Below are 14,349 nucleotides of genomic sequence, written 5' to 3' on the forward strand. Positions count from 1 at the left end.
TTTTTTTATTTTAATTAATTTTATTGAGAAAGAAATAGCAATGAGGCAGTTTCAAAACAGGTTAGTAGGACAGTTACAATAATTAATGCATTGCATATTGTTGTCTTTGTAGTAGTTAGCCATCAGGCTTTTGAAACTAGCAGTTAATTGGTAGGATTCTTACCCTAACTATATATGCTGATACTTCTCTTGGTATTGGGGATTGAACCTGGGTCCTTGTGTTTGACAAGCAGGTGGATAGACTGCTGAGCTAACTCCTCAGCCCCAGCCACCTTATTTTGACAAAAGGGCCACACATGTTTACTGGAAGAAAGATAGCCTCTTTAATAAATAGTACGGGGAAAAATGGCTTTCCATATGCTGAAAAGTAAAACTAGACTCATGTCTATCACCAGGCACTAAACTAAAGCCAAAATGTATCAGAGATCTAAATATTATAACAGAAACACTAAATCTGCGGGAAGAGAGAATAGGTAGAACTTTTGAAGACGTAGGTGTAGGCAATGACTTCATGAACAAAACCTAAACTATAGGGGAAATAATTCAAAGAATCAGCAACTGGGACCTCATCTTATTAGAAAACTTTACACAGCAAAATAAATCAACAGAGTGAAAAGAAAACCTACAGAGCGGGAAAACATCTTAGCCAGTTGTTCTTAAGGTAAAGGACTAATATCTACAACATATAAAGAACTGAAAAAAACAATCTCACCTTCTAAATTAAAGACCTAATCCAAAAATGGGCATCTGAAATGAATAGACACTTCTTAGAAGAAGATATATGAATAGCAAATATATGAAAAAATGTTGAACATCATTGATCATTAGAGGGCCAGGGAGATAGCTCAGTAGAATAAGCACTTGCCTGGCAAGCGCAAAGGCCTGAGTTCAATCCCTGGTTCCTTAAAAAAAAAAAAAGAATCATTGATCATTAGAGAGATGCAAATTAAAATTACGCTAAGTGGCGGAGTTTGAGACTACAGTCTTAAGTGAAAACAGGACAAATGTGTCCATATCATGTTGTCTTTCTGATGTGAGAAACTGAAAGTGTAAATCAGAATCCATACGTACAATAAATACTGTGGAATGGGAAGTCACTGTTCAAAGGGAAATGGAGGGTGGGTGGAAGGGCAAAATGAGGAAAAAAAGGATAAAATGGATACCAAGATTTTAGAATGAAGAGGGGAAGAGGGGTTGGAGAGACGGGAGGGGAGTGGGGAAAAAGGAGGAGCTAAGATATATCATATACAGGTACAAATTCCCTGTGGTGAATGGGAGCATTATGTATATCTAAATTGTACCAATAAAATTAATTGAACAATAAAATCTTTCATTTTCACAAAAACACCTGTCTTCTTCACGGGGACAAAATAAGTTCCCATAATAATGATAATGATGGTAATTAATCATAAATAGCAACTTATCCATTCTAATATAATCATAGTGATCATGAGAGGACATATTTATGGATTTTGAATCTGCTCATGGAATCAGCACCTGGATTAAGAAACAGAAATGGGAGTTCTGTACCGCACCTTCCATCTGCTTCCGTTGTTTGCTTCGGTAGCTCGCCAGGTCCCCAGCAGCCAGCATGGTGCAGCAGATCGAAAGCAAAGAGGCCTTTCAGGAAGCCCTGGCTGCTGCCGGAGATAAACTTGCACTAGCTGATTTCTCAGCCACATGATGTGGGCCTTGCAAAATGATCAAACCTTTCTTTCATTCCCTGTCTGAAAAATATTCCAACATGTTGTTCCTTGAAGTAGATGTGGATGACTGTCAGGATGTTGCTGCAGATTGTGAAGTCAAGTGCACGCCAACCTACCAGTTTTATAAAAAGGTGGAGAAGGTGAGTGAGTTTTCCAGCACTAATAAGGAGAAGCTTGAAGCCACCATTAATGAGTTAGTCTGTGTTTTCTGAAGAACGTAACTACAGCATTTAAAACTATTTTTTTTTAATTTACAAAAAAGTAAGTATGGAAACTATATACCCAACTGCCATCTGATTATAAAAGACAATAAAATATTAATTCTACCCTTTAAAAAAAAAGAAACAAAAAGAAACAGAAATGTCTTCTATGCTTCTCTCGGGCATTACCTTCAATAAGGGTGTGTTAGTTTCCTGTTGCTGTAACAAAATAACCTGAGATGATTGGCTTATAAAGAGAAAATGTCTATCTTGTTTCATGGCTTTAGAGGTCTCAGTCCATGGTTGGGTGGACCCATTGCTTTGGGCCTGTGGTGAGGCAGCTCATCACAGCAGGAAGTGTGGCTGAGCACGCCTGCTCATGGTGGTTGAGATGAAAGCAGAGGCAGGAAGGGGCCGGTCTGTAGCCCTGCTTTACTTTGAGGGCACCCCAGACCCCCAAGGGACCTAACTTCCCATAAGGCTCCATCTGTGGGTTTTTTTTTTTTTAATACTGGAAATTGAGCACAGGGTTTTTACACTGAGTGACACCCAGCTCTTTATCAATTTTGTCTCTCTTTTGAGACAGGGTCTCACTAAGTTGCCCAGTGGGACTTGAACTTGTTATTCTGCTTCCCCGAATGCTGGCATTATGGTGTGGACCACCTCACCCAGCTTCCATCTCTTAGAGTTTCCACCACTTCCTGTGTAGCCACAGGCTGGGGACCAAGCTTATGGGCCTTAGGGTGGTATTTCAGGCCCAAACTACTATCACTTTGGGACTTCCAATGTCTTAGTTTGTGCATAGTTCATTTTTCTTTTCATGTGCTTGCCAGGCAGGCACTTATGCCACTGAGCTATCTCCCCAGCCCCACGTGTTTGTACTTGCTATAAGCATACTTTTATTTTCTCACTGTTGGATAATATCCCATTGTGTGATCTGCTATGCTTTTTGCACCCACACTGATGATGGAGATAGGATTTATTGGAAGTTTTTGGCTATGAAAAACAGTGGCTCAGCGAAAGAAACCATGAGCAGAGTGAAGAGGCAACCCATAGGATGGGCAAACAGTTTTACCAGCTACTCCTCTGACAAAGGATTATCATCCACAGTACGTAAAGAACTAAAAAGAAAAGGAGACCCACCCAATTAAAAAACCCAATCCAAAAACAGGCAGCTGAAATGAGTAGACATTTCTCAGATGAAGAAGTACAGACAGCAAATAAATATGTGAAAAAATGTTTACTAATCCTTTGAGAAACGTAAATTAAAACAATACAGAGATTCTATCTCACTTCAGAAAGAAGGGCTACCATCACAAAAGCGACCAATAACAAATCCTGGCAAGTCTGGGAAGAAAAAGGGACCCTTTTCTACTTTGAGACAGGGTTTCACTATGCAGTTCAGGCTGGCCTTAAACTTACTTTGTATCCCTGGCTGACCTCTAAATACTGGGATTATAGGCATAGGTCACCACACCAAGCTCCCTTCTCCACTGTTGAAAGGAGTATGAACTGGTACAACTTCTGTGGAAATCACGATGGACTGTCCTCAAAAAACTAACTTGTTATTCTGCTTCCCCGAGTGCTGGCATTAAAACTTGCTGTTCCATTTGACCAGCTCTTCCCCTCCTGGGTGTCTTCCTGAAGGAGTTAACAGCATGAAAACACAGTGTATCTGTACATCCACATTTACAGCTGCTCAGTTCGTAATAACTAAATCTTGGAAACAGCCCAAATGCCCATCAAAAGATGAATGAACACAGAAAGTGCGGTTTTTATATACAATGGAATACTACTCTGCCATAAATAAAAATAAACTTCAATCATTTGTAGCAAAACATGCAAGACCATTAGCCTCAAGACCATAACCTTAAGTAAAATAAATTGGACCCACATTTTTAAATATTGCACTTTTCCTTGTGTGAGAGACCCAAAGGGTAAATAAGGAGCATAATGGAGGATAGATCCTGGAAAGTAGGAACAACATGTTGGTCTCAGCTACTCTTCTCTCACTGCTGGGACAAATACTTGACACCCAAAATGAAGGAAGGAAAAGCTTATTTAGCTCCCAGTTAGTGGAGGGTTCAGTCCATACTTGGCTGGCTTCAAGGCAGAGAGCAACCATTCAGGGTGGTGGCAAAGAGCAGAGAGCAAAGGCAGGGGCTGCTTCTCAGGCAGCTAGCTAGCCTCTTTCCCCTCCTCTCATTGTAATGCAGATTACCTGCCCCAGGGAGCATGCAGCAGCCACACCCCCAATAGTCAATCACAAACTCCAGAAGCTGTCCCAGGACTGCATGAGACTTTGGGGGGACAACTAGACACAAACCATAACAATGTTCAAATGAGAAGGGGAAGAAGGGGAGTAAGGGAAGAAAAGAATAGAAGGAAAAATAATGGAACAAAGCCTGTGCAAATGGGAGAGGGAAAGGAATGGGGAAAAAGGAGAAGTATAATATATTATGTACAGGTACAAATTCTCTATGATGAGTGTTATCAATACATATGACAAATATGTGCAATAACAAGTTAGGAGAAAAACAATGGCTGTGAACACTGTATATCTCTTCTGGTGGAGAGATAAGTGCATTTTTACTGGGTGTATACTAGGAGAAAGACTGATGGCCACAGTGTATGAGTTGTTTAGCTTTAGGAGATCAGGGCATAATGGCTCCAAACTCCCACGCTGCAGCCTGCTGGGAAGCAGGATGCCTCCCTGGCTCCCCTGCAGGGAGCTGGCACTGGCTCACTGCGTGTCTCTGTCTTGCTCCTCTTCCACGTTAATCTCACAACAGCTGATGGCCAGAGCTCTGCAGCCCGCATTTCTGTAAAGACATCTTTAGAAGAGCTGGGGATGTAGCTCAGTAGCAGAGCACTGCCTAGCATGCCTGAGGCCCTGAGTTCAGTTCTTAGCACTGAAAAAAAGCACATCCTCCCTCCCCAAGTCCCCAAACAACAAAGTAGCCTTGAAGTGTGCTTGGGGCCACCCTGGGCAGCAGACCGCCAACACCAGGCTCAGGAAGTTGAGGCCCTGGGACCCTCCAGGGCTAGCTGAGAGTGTCACCCTGCTTCTTCATGGGTCTACTTTCCATCTCCTACCCTGACCCTCCACAGCCATCCACTGTTGGCCCTACCCAGTAGGTGGGCCCACAGTTTACACAGAACTCTTTCTCTTCCTCTTTTTTGTTTTCATTTTTTGTAGGATTATTTGTGGGACATCACAGCAAACATCTTTACTGTAATGCCTGCTGTTTGCTCCTCAGAGCTTGTTCCTCAGACCAGCAGAGCCAGAACTTTTGGAACTCATTAGATATGCAGAGTCTTGGGTTGCTTCTCCGGCCTGAGTCAGAATCTTATCTTAACAAGATACACAGGTGATCTGTGTGCACATTCGGGTCGGCCTGTGCTGACGGACTTGTGATGGGGACACTCAGCAACACATCAGGTTTTTCAGAGAGCCAGAGTCATGTAGTCATTTCAGTGTCAGAGGATGATGCCTACCAGTTTTCTCAGGTGGTTGTAGCAACCGATGTATCCTCTAGCAGGTTACAAGACTTCCAGCTGTTCCCCATACTTTCTTGTAAGTTTTTTTTTCTGGTTTTAGTGTCAAAGTTTTTCTGGCCTCCTGATATGAATTTGGAAGGGTTCCTTCCTTCTGTAGTCTTTGGAAGAGTTTAAAATTAGTGTGATCATGTCCTTGGAAAGTTTGAAATTGTAGGTTTAATTTATTCATTGTAGATTATTTGTGTCTCCATTTTTTAGAAGATATTTGTGGGGCAGGCCAAATAGCTCAGCAGATTAAAGCACCTGCAAGCAGGTGTAGGGGCTGGGGGTTCACTCCCTGGGCTTGCTGTGCCAGCCCCGCCCCTGGAGCGTGCTGAGACAGCAATTGAGACTGGGTGTGGTGGCATGGGACTGTAATCTCAGCACTTGGGAGGCTGTAAACAGGAGAATCACTACGAGTCTGATCTAGTAATAAGACCCTGAACACCCTGTAGACTCTTCCCTAAAATACGGAAAAAAAGGAGGTATTTTTAACATTTTTTTTTTTTTTTTTTTTGGCGGAACCGAGGATTGAACTCAGACCCTTGCGCTTGCAAGGGAAACACTTATTCCACTGAGCCATCTCCCCTGCCCTAGTATTTGTAACATTTTAAAAAAGAGTTTTCTCATTTCATTAGTTAGCTAGTTAGTTTGTTTTATACTACTGAGGATTGAACCCAGGGCCTTTGCTTGGGTTATTATCTCAAGTTCTTTTTTTATGTTTTGAGATAGGGTCTCATTAAATTGCCTTGCCTGAATTTAAACTTGTGATCCTTATATCTCAGTCTTTTGGTAACTAGGCATTATAGAAATACATCACCATGCCCAGCTTTGATTTTAACTTTTTAAAAATGTATTTAGTACAGGGTCTACAGGATCTCACTACACAGATTTGACTTGTAGTGATTCTGTTTTCAGTTTCCCAAGGGCTGGGATTACAGGAACATGCCACCATGCCCAGTCTCAATCACTGTCTCAGCTCACCCCTGGGGCAGGGATGGCATGGCACTCTGAGGATTGAACCCGGTCCTTGAGCCTGCCTAAGCAGGCACTTTAGTCCACTGAGCTATCTGGCTGGCCCTCTCATTTTCTTATAAGTGACATGACTTCCTTCTTCTTTGTGGCTCAATAATAGTCCACTGTATATATACACCACACCTTCCTTATCCATTCACCTGAAGAAGCAGCCTTTTGTTTCACCAATTTTTCTCTACTGCTTTCCTTGTCACTTATTTTTAGTTTTTATTTTTAGTATTTTATCAGTAGTTCCTGCTTTTTGCTTGGTTTGATCTTACTTTGCTCTTCTTTTCTTCTAATTTGATAGCTGGCCAGTCATTTGATTTTTTTTGGTGGAACTGGGATTGAACTCAGGCCCTTGTGCTTGCCAGGCAAGCACTTATTCTACTGAGCCATTTCCCTGGGCGGTCATTTGAGATGTTTCCTCTTTCATAAGAGGAAAATCACGAGAACCACGAGCCACACAGTCCCCTCCCGGCACTGCTCATGGTACACCCCACAAATGTTGATAAGCCATATTTTATTTTCACTCAGTTCAATTTTTACAATTTCCTGGAGGCGTCTCTGACTTGTGGGTTGTTTCAAAGTGTGGCTTTTAGTTTCCATGTTTTTGGAGATTTTCCTGTTGTCTTTCTGTTACTGACTTCTAATGTGATGCTGCTACAGCTAGGGAACACTCTTTGTAGGACTTGAGTTCTATTAAATTTATTGAAGTTTATTTTATGGCCTGGGATCGGGCATGGGATTTTGCAACATGATTGTTTGAAAAGAAGGTATGTTCTGCTGTTATTGTGTAGAGAGTTTTGCAGATGGCGATTCCATGTTGCTGGCTAGTGGTGTTGCTCAGTTCTCGACCTTTGCTGACCTCCGGTTTAGTTCACCAACTGCTGAGGGAGCAGTGCTGAAGTCTCAAGCTGTGACTGTGTATTTACCCTTTCAGTGTGACTCTTATGGTCTTATCAGGTTTTGTTCATAGACTTTACTTTTTAGAAGAGTTTTAGACTTATCAGAAAAAGTAAGCAGATAACGCATCTTTCCTCCCTCAATTTTTCCTATTATTAATATCTTACCTTAGTATACACTTGCTACAGCTAATCAACTAATATTGGTACAATATTTATTATCATCATCATCATCATCATCATCATCATCATCATCATCATCATCAGGCAAGGTCCTGCTGTGTAGTTCAGGCTGGCCTGGAGCGCACTGTGTATCCCAGGCTGGCCTCAAGCTCATGGAAATCCTCCTGTTTCAGCCTCTGAAGTGCTGGGATTGCAGGTAAGTGCCACCACTCGCAGAAGTGGTACATGATTCTTTTTTTTTTTTTTTTTTCTTTCTGTATTTAGGACAGGGTCTACAGGGTCTCACTATGTAGATCGAACTAGTAGTGATCCTCCTGTTTTCAGCTTCCCAAGTGCTGGGATTACAGGCACGTGCCACCATGCCGTCTCAGTGGCCGTCGCAGCGCGCCCCGTGGGCGGGGCTGGCAGGCACACTGGGGATCGAACCCCAGCTGCTGAGCTCTGCCTAAGCAGGCACTTTAGTCCGCTGAGCTATCAGGCTGGCCTGGTTCATGATTCTTAACTAAGGCTTATCACTTATTTAGATTTCCTTAGTTTTTCTTCGATCTTCTTTTCTTATATAATGAATTTTTTGTTTTGTGTTTTGCTGGTGCTAGGAATCAAACCCAGGACCTTATGCATGCAAGGCTGTCCCACTGGACCACATCCCAGCTCTACCTCCTTTTCCTATGTGTATTTTTCCCCCTGTCATTTGCCTTGTTGCCGTAGAGTACCAGAATGAATTCTCCTTCCATGTTTTGTGTCCTGGTGCCTTCTTTGCCTCGATGGCTTTGGGGCCATTCTTAAACAAGGATGACTGGAACACACGCTGTGCTACTGGGGGAGTTGACTGACAGCTGTCACTAAGTGATGAAGGAAAGTGGGGTGCACAGCACGGCTGCCTTTGCCGAGGGGTGACTTATATCCTAGACAGGACAGGTAGTATGGTATGAGGAGTTATTTTGCTACTCATGATGGTGTACAACACAAAGCATCAATAATTTATTTTTGTAATTTTATATTTCATGCTTTTGGACTGCAGTTGACCCCGGGTAACTGAAACTGTGGAAAGTGAAATCCCTGACAGAGGGGACTGCTGAGTGTATTTGGTCTCCAGTTCTTGTCAGAGCTCATAGAACTGTTACAATTTCCATTTTGGTTATTCATAATGATTCCCTTTTGGTCACACCGGCTTTGTGCTAATGGGATGACTTATGGTGCGTGGTGTGCACCCCTCGCTGCTCTCAGCACGGGGTCAGTCAGCAGAAAGACCACCTGATTAGAAAATTTGAGAGCTGGACCCTTCAGCTCCATGCACGGGCTTCAGGGGGGGAGTGGCTAGAGATGAAGCTCTATTAAACCTCTCGGTAGCTGGTGCTGCACTACACACCTATATCCTGGGGTTTGGGAGGCTGAAGCAGGAAGGCCACGAGTTTACATCCTGTCTCAGCAACTTAGTGATTTAACAACACCCTGTCCCCAAAATAAAACATAAATTTGTTTATTTATTTATTTATTTATTTTTTTGGCGGAACCAGGGATTGAACTCAGATCCTTGTGCTTGCCAGGGAAGCGCTTATTCTACTGAGCCATCTCCTGGGCCCCTAAAACATAAATTTAAAAATAAGCTGGCATTTGAAACTGCTTCATTGCTATTTTTTTCTCATTAAAATGAATAAAAAATTAAAAAAAGAATAACTGGTTGTAAGACAACACTACACATTACAACAAATACTGTGAAATTAATATTATTTTGTTGAAATTCTATATCACTTGTAATTTTTCTGTTGCAACAGTGTTTTGTACTCTTTAAAAAATTAAAAAAAATTTTTTTTAAAGTTAAAAAGAAAAGCTGGAGATGTAGCTTAGGGATATTGTCCATAGGTTCCATCTGTAGTAGTGCAAAACCAAAAGGAAACAACAAAACAAAACACCAGTCCCCCCAGAACACAACAAAACCCCTTTTTATCAAAAAGATAAGATCTGGAGAATTGGGTGCTGAACACGTGAAGGTGCTGGGGGCAGGGAACCCAGGCCAGGCGTGGCCACTCAGTGTCCACCCGCATCTTGCCCTGTGTGTTTCTTCATCTGGCTGTTTGTCTGCTGTCTCTATAATATTCTTTATAATAAGCCAGGAGAATATGGCCCTGAGTTCTCTGAGCGACTGTAGCTAATTACTGAACTCAAGGAGGTGCGCTATGGGGCCCCTGACTTATAGTGGGCCTGAAGATCTGCGTCTGTTGAGATTTTGTGACATCTGAGGTACAGATCCAGGTTGCTGCTCATGCCTCACCATTGGCGGTCATCTCCAATGTCACTTGATGTGCAATCTGCCCTTTCCACATGGATTTTGGCACCATATTTAAGGGATGTTCTGTTTCCGTGGTAGTGGAAACTAACACTGAGGCAAAGAGCACAAACTCATGGGCAAAAGCTTTAACTGGGAAGGATGAGAAAATACAGGAGGACTTCAGCCTGAGGAGAAGAGCTGAAGGAGATAGAGCACAGATCCCCAAGGTCGGGCTGGCCCTTAACAAGGGATAAAGGCCAGCTGGGGTTGCTGAGGCCGCTGGGGTCTTGTTGCTCCTTGTTTCTGTCCAAGTTCTGGGAGGTGGCTTCTAAGTTCTTATTGTTTGAGAAGACAATCTCCTTCCCATGAAATGACTGCTCCTGCTTAGAGGGGCTCTCATCATGAGTGACCTGTCTGCACGGGCTCTGCTGGAATCCAAGGTGACTGCGGGGTTAGGGCAATGGCGGAAGACTTCAGACTCTACAGGGTCTGGAATGGGGTATTGTAAAAGCCGTAGTTGAATGGTATCTTTTTATTTGTTATTTGTTGTTACAGGAGTTCAGATAGCGATTCTCCTGTCTCAGCCTCCCCAGCGTTGGATTATAAGCATGTGCCACCACATCCAATTGTCCCTGATATCTTGAGAACATTTTTTTCACTCTTATCTTGGTGTCCTTAGTCTTGAAGGGGCTTGCGACAGGTTAGGTAAATTTAGACTAATAAAAATTTTAGTTTTCGGACAGACAATGCTTACGTGATTAACTATCCCTATATATAGAGCCAATTGGGAATCTGACACCCAAGTTTTGAGTAATAAAGGAAGCAGATAAAAAATGAAGGTAGAGATGCATTTAGTTACTCATTAGGCAACTGTAGGTCCAAGTGAAGAGTCAGTGCTTTCCAGCAAATGCAGCTTTTTATTTATTTATTTATTTATTTATTTTATTTTTTTTTGCAGAACCAGGAATCAAACTCAGGCCCTTGTGCTTGCTAGGGAAGCACTTATTCCACTGAGCCATCTCCCCGGACCTCCCAACAAATGTAGCTTTTAAATCCTTTACTATCTGAGTTTGAAATGTCACCTAATGATTATTGCTGGGGAACAGAAGACTATTAGTTTTTGGATATTTATTTATTTATTTGTGATTCTGGGGAGTAAACTTGCCAGGCAAGCGCTTATTCAACTGAGCTAACTCCCTGGCCCCAGTAATACTACTTTTGATTTCTTTGTATTTTAAGGATGGTCTTTATCTTATTGTATTAGTCAGCTTAGGCTAAGCTCTAAAAACAGAAAACTACTTCTTGCTCATGTCACTGAGAATTGATTTCATATCTTCTTAATTCTAGGACCCAGGTTGATCGAGTGTGGAAAAAAGATGCTAGAGGGTCTGTGTGCTTCTGTTCAACGGTGGCATGTGACACTTTGATCCAGATTTCCTTGGCCAAAGTGTCCGTGATGAAGTCTGACGTCAGCAAGGCAGGCATATGGTCCCGCCCAGCAGGATGTGCCAGATGTTTTGACAATGGTACACTCCATCACACCAATCATGATATATTATTGTTTCCATGTTGCTGGATTTCTTTTCAAATATTTACTTAGATTTTTGAATCTATGTTTACAAGTATCCTGTTTACTTTTTCTTTTGAGCCATAAAAATAACTTGGGCAACTTTGTATCTTTTTACCACACAGATTGGGAAAGTATATGTGAAACATTAATTATCTGCTTCCCAAAGAGTTAAAGAATTTATTTATAAAACTGCTTGGGTCTCTTGAATTTTTTTTTTTTTTTGAGTAGCTACTTAACTACAGCCTTAATTTCTCTATGGTTAATACTGTGTTAAGGCTTTCTACTTTTTTAATGGAGACCCAGTTTAGGAAATTTTGGTTTTCTTAGAAAATTGGCCTTTTATGTTGTTTAGTGGTTTAAGGTTATTCTTGGTATTCTCTTTTGTAACTTTGGCTATATCCTGTGTGTGTTTCAGATTTGTTATTTTTTCCTGTATTTCCATGAACTAGGGTTTATCAGAATATACTTTTAAAAAGAATAATTCACTTATGTTTGAGAATGTCTGCAGCTTTCCTTTATCCTCGAACATCCTTTATTTAGGTCAGAAAACCTCAGTCCCTCCACGCAGCTCCTAAAATATTCAAAGCATGTGCAGCACAAGATACTGTATAATTCTCACAGAAATGGGGAAAGCTGGGCCCAGTAACAGGACAGTCCTGGGGTTTGGCGGGAAGGGTCCTTGTTCCAGGCTACAAGAGCTTGTCACCTCCTCTGGACCAGTGTTAATATAGTTCAAGGCAAGAGCTAGATTGATGTCGCCTTTTATGGTAGGTAGAGGACAAAAGTGACCTTAGTACTTTTCTCTTTCCTACATCTGCATGTTTTTCATTGTGACCTTGCTTCTGCCCCTACTAACAAGGTCATTACTGGCTGAATCCCGTTTCTCCCCTCATATTCACTGAAGTCCTAACCTTCAGTTATGGCTCAGAATGTGACTGTGGATTTGTTTGTTTTTTGCAGTACTCGGGATTAAACTCAGGACCTTGTGCTTCCCAGGCAGGCACTTATGCTCTTGAGCTATATCTCCAGGCCTTTGTGACTATATTTTGAAACAAGGTTTTTAGAGAGTTAATTAGTTTGCACTCAGATTGAGGATGGGTCCTAATTCAACACAATCAGTCTCCTTGTACAGAGAGGAGATCAGAACATAGACGTGTACAATTTGAATTGTGATGTGTGTCTAGATGTTTTCCCAAAGCCTCATGCAGTGCAGTCATGGGCAGCTTCTAGAGTTTGTGATTGATTCTTGGCCCAGTGCTGGGATTAAGGGTGTGAGGGCTACACCGGTCCTAGGGTGGGTAGCCTGCATACAATATAAGGGACCTAAGGAGAATTGCCTGTGTTTTGCTCTTTTCTGCTGCCACGAACTGTTGCCCTTTGTTACCCTGCCTTAGAGTCAGCTGATTATGGAATAAAACTTCCACAAATTGTGAGATAAATAAACTTTTCATTCCTTAACTGTTGTCTCCGCCATGAGAAAAGTAACTAAGACACCCAGTTTACAGGCCAAGAAGAGAGGTCTTAGGAGAAACCTATCCCATCAACACCTGATCTTGGGCTTCTGACCTACAGAATGGTGAGGAAATCAATTTGTTGTTTAAGTTGCCCAGTCTGTGGTAGTTTTTTATGGAATCCCTTAAAAGTGAATACAGAGGTGAAGTCTATTTTCCACCTCTTGAGTCCTATTTGGTCATGTGACTTTAGCCAGAAAGTAGGGTGGAAGTGAACATGTGGCTAGCCAAGCCCAGCTGCCCCTGGACACTTGAGCAAGAAAAGTTATTCTTGCACAGCACTAAGGCTGTTCCATAGCATCGCTATGGTTGTAGAAGGCAGCTACATGTACTGAGCCTGCCTGTCTAATCTCAGAAGCTAGGGAGGGAGTGCTGAGGCTTAGGACAATGTTGCAGAGCCCAGTACTACCTAGAAGGCTGAACTGAAGGAGTAGCTGAAGAGGAGGTCTTGGAACCAAAGCCAGGACTCCAGATAGAGTGAATAGAAGAGGTTCAGAGATGCAGGAATGTCACCTCAGTCTTCTTGCCAGGAGCATTCTCCCTCTGGATGAGAGTCTGCTGCCCCACCACTACACCTTGCTTCTCTACTCAGGGAGTCACCTCACCTTCATTTAGGAATAGAGCTGCTCTTGCTGCCTGTAGCCCAGCTTTCCTGTAGGAGCTGCTGTTTGCTGGAAGCATGCCAGCCCTCCTGTGTTGTAGAGTTCTAGTAAGGATGGCCTCTGGCTGCCTGTTGCTTTCACCTTGGGGGATCCTGGAGGGAGCTGCAGCAGGATAGAGGGCTGACTCCCAGAAGAGCCAGACACTCTATGATACACTGGAAAATTGTTCAGCAAGTATCCAGTCATTTCCTTTATCCCCTGGAGCAGAGTATATTTTCTGACACATTGATTTTGGGCTTGATCATGTGATTTACTTTGGCCAATAGAACATAAGCAGCTATGATGCTATAGGAGTAGAAGTTTTTAACATGTGCGTGCAGTTGGTTTAGGCCTCTTGCATATTTCCTACTTGTCACAGAAGTATGTGCCCCAGTTAGCTGATGACTCAGAGAGAGTAGGGATAAAAAAGGATTGTTTCTGCATCCATAAAAGCCTAGAACCAAATCTCAGATCTGCAGATACAACAAGCAAAAAGATGCTTGCTGTTGTAATTTGAAGTTAAGGATGGCTTGTTCCATAGAATTATTGCAGTAGAGCTGATTCATCTTTCCTTGGGGGAGTCATCCAGCCCAAGAGGGATGTTTCAGGGCCCTAGTGATAGGATGAGCAGTGGGCTGAGCAACAGGAAGATGCCCAGGGCAAGCATGACCTCATCCTCAGCAAGGAGGCGTGGCAGGAGTGAGCCAAGGGACTCGAGCCATGGGATACATTTTTTGGTCCAGCTATGGCCCAAGAAGCTACAGGAAACAGAAGCCACTTGGTATTTTTTAAGTTCTTTTTGCTCGAATT

At 42.5% G+C, this 14,349-nt stretch overlaps 1 pseudogene; it reads left to right on the forward strand.

Annotated features, from left to right (window-relative positions):
- Positions 1-1,536: 1,536 nt before the first annotated feature.
- Positions 1,537-1,918, forward strand: LOC101573615 (annotated as a pseudogene).
- The last annotated feature ends 12,431 nt before the right edge of the window (positions 1,919-14,349 follow it).

This window comes from Octodon degus, unplaced genomic scaffold, assembly GCF_000260255.1.
Source record: "Octodon degus isolate 3935 unplaced genomic scaffold, OctDeg1.0 scaffold00060, whole genome shotgun sequence".
In the NCBI taxonomy this organism is placed as follows: domain Eukaryota; kingdom Metazoa; phylum Chordata; class Mammalia; order Rodentia; family Octodontidae; genus Octodon; species Octodon degus.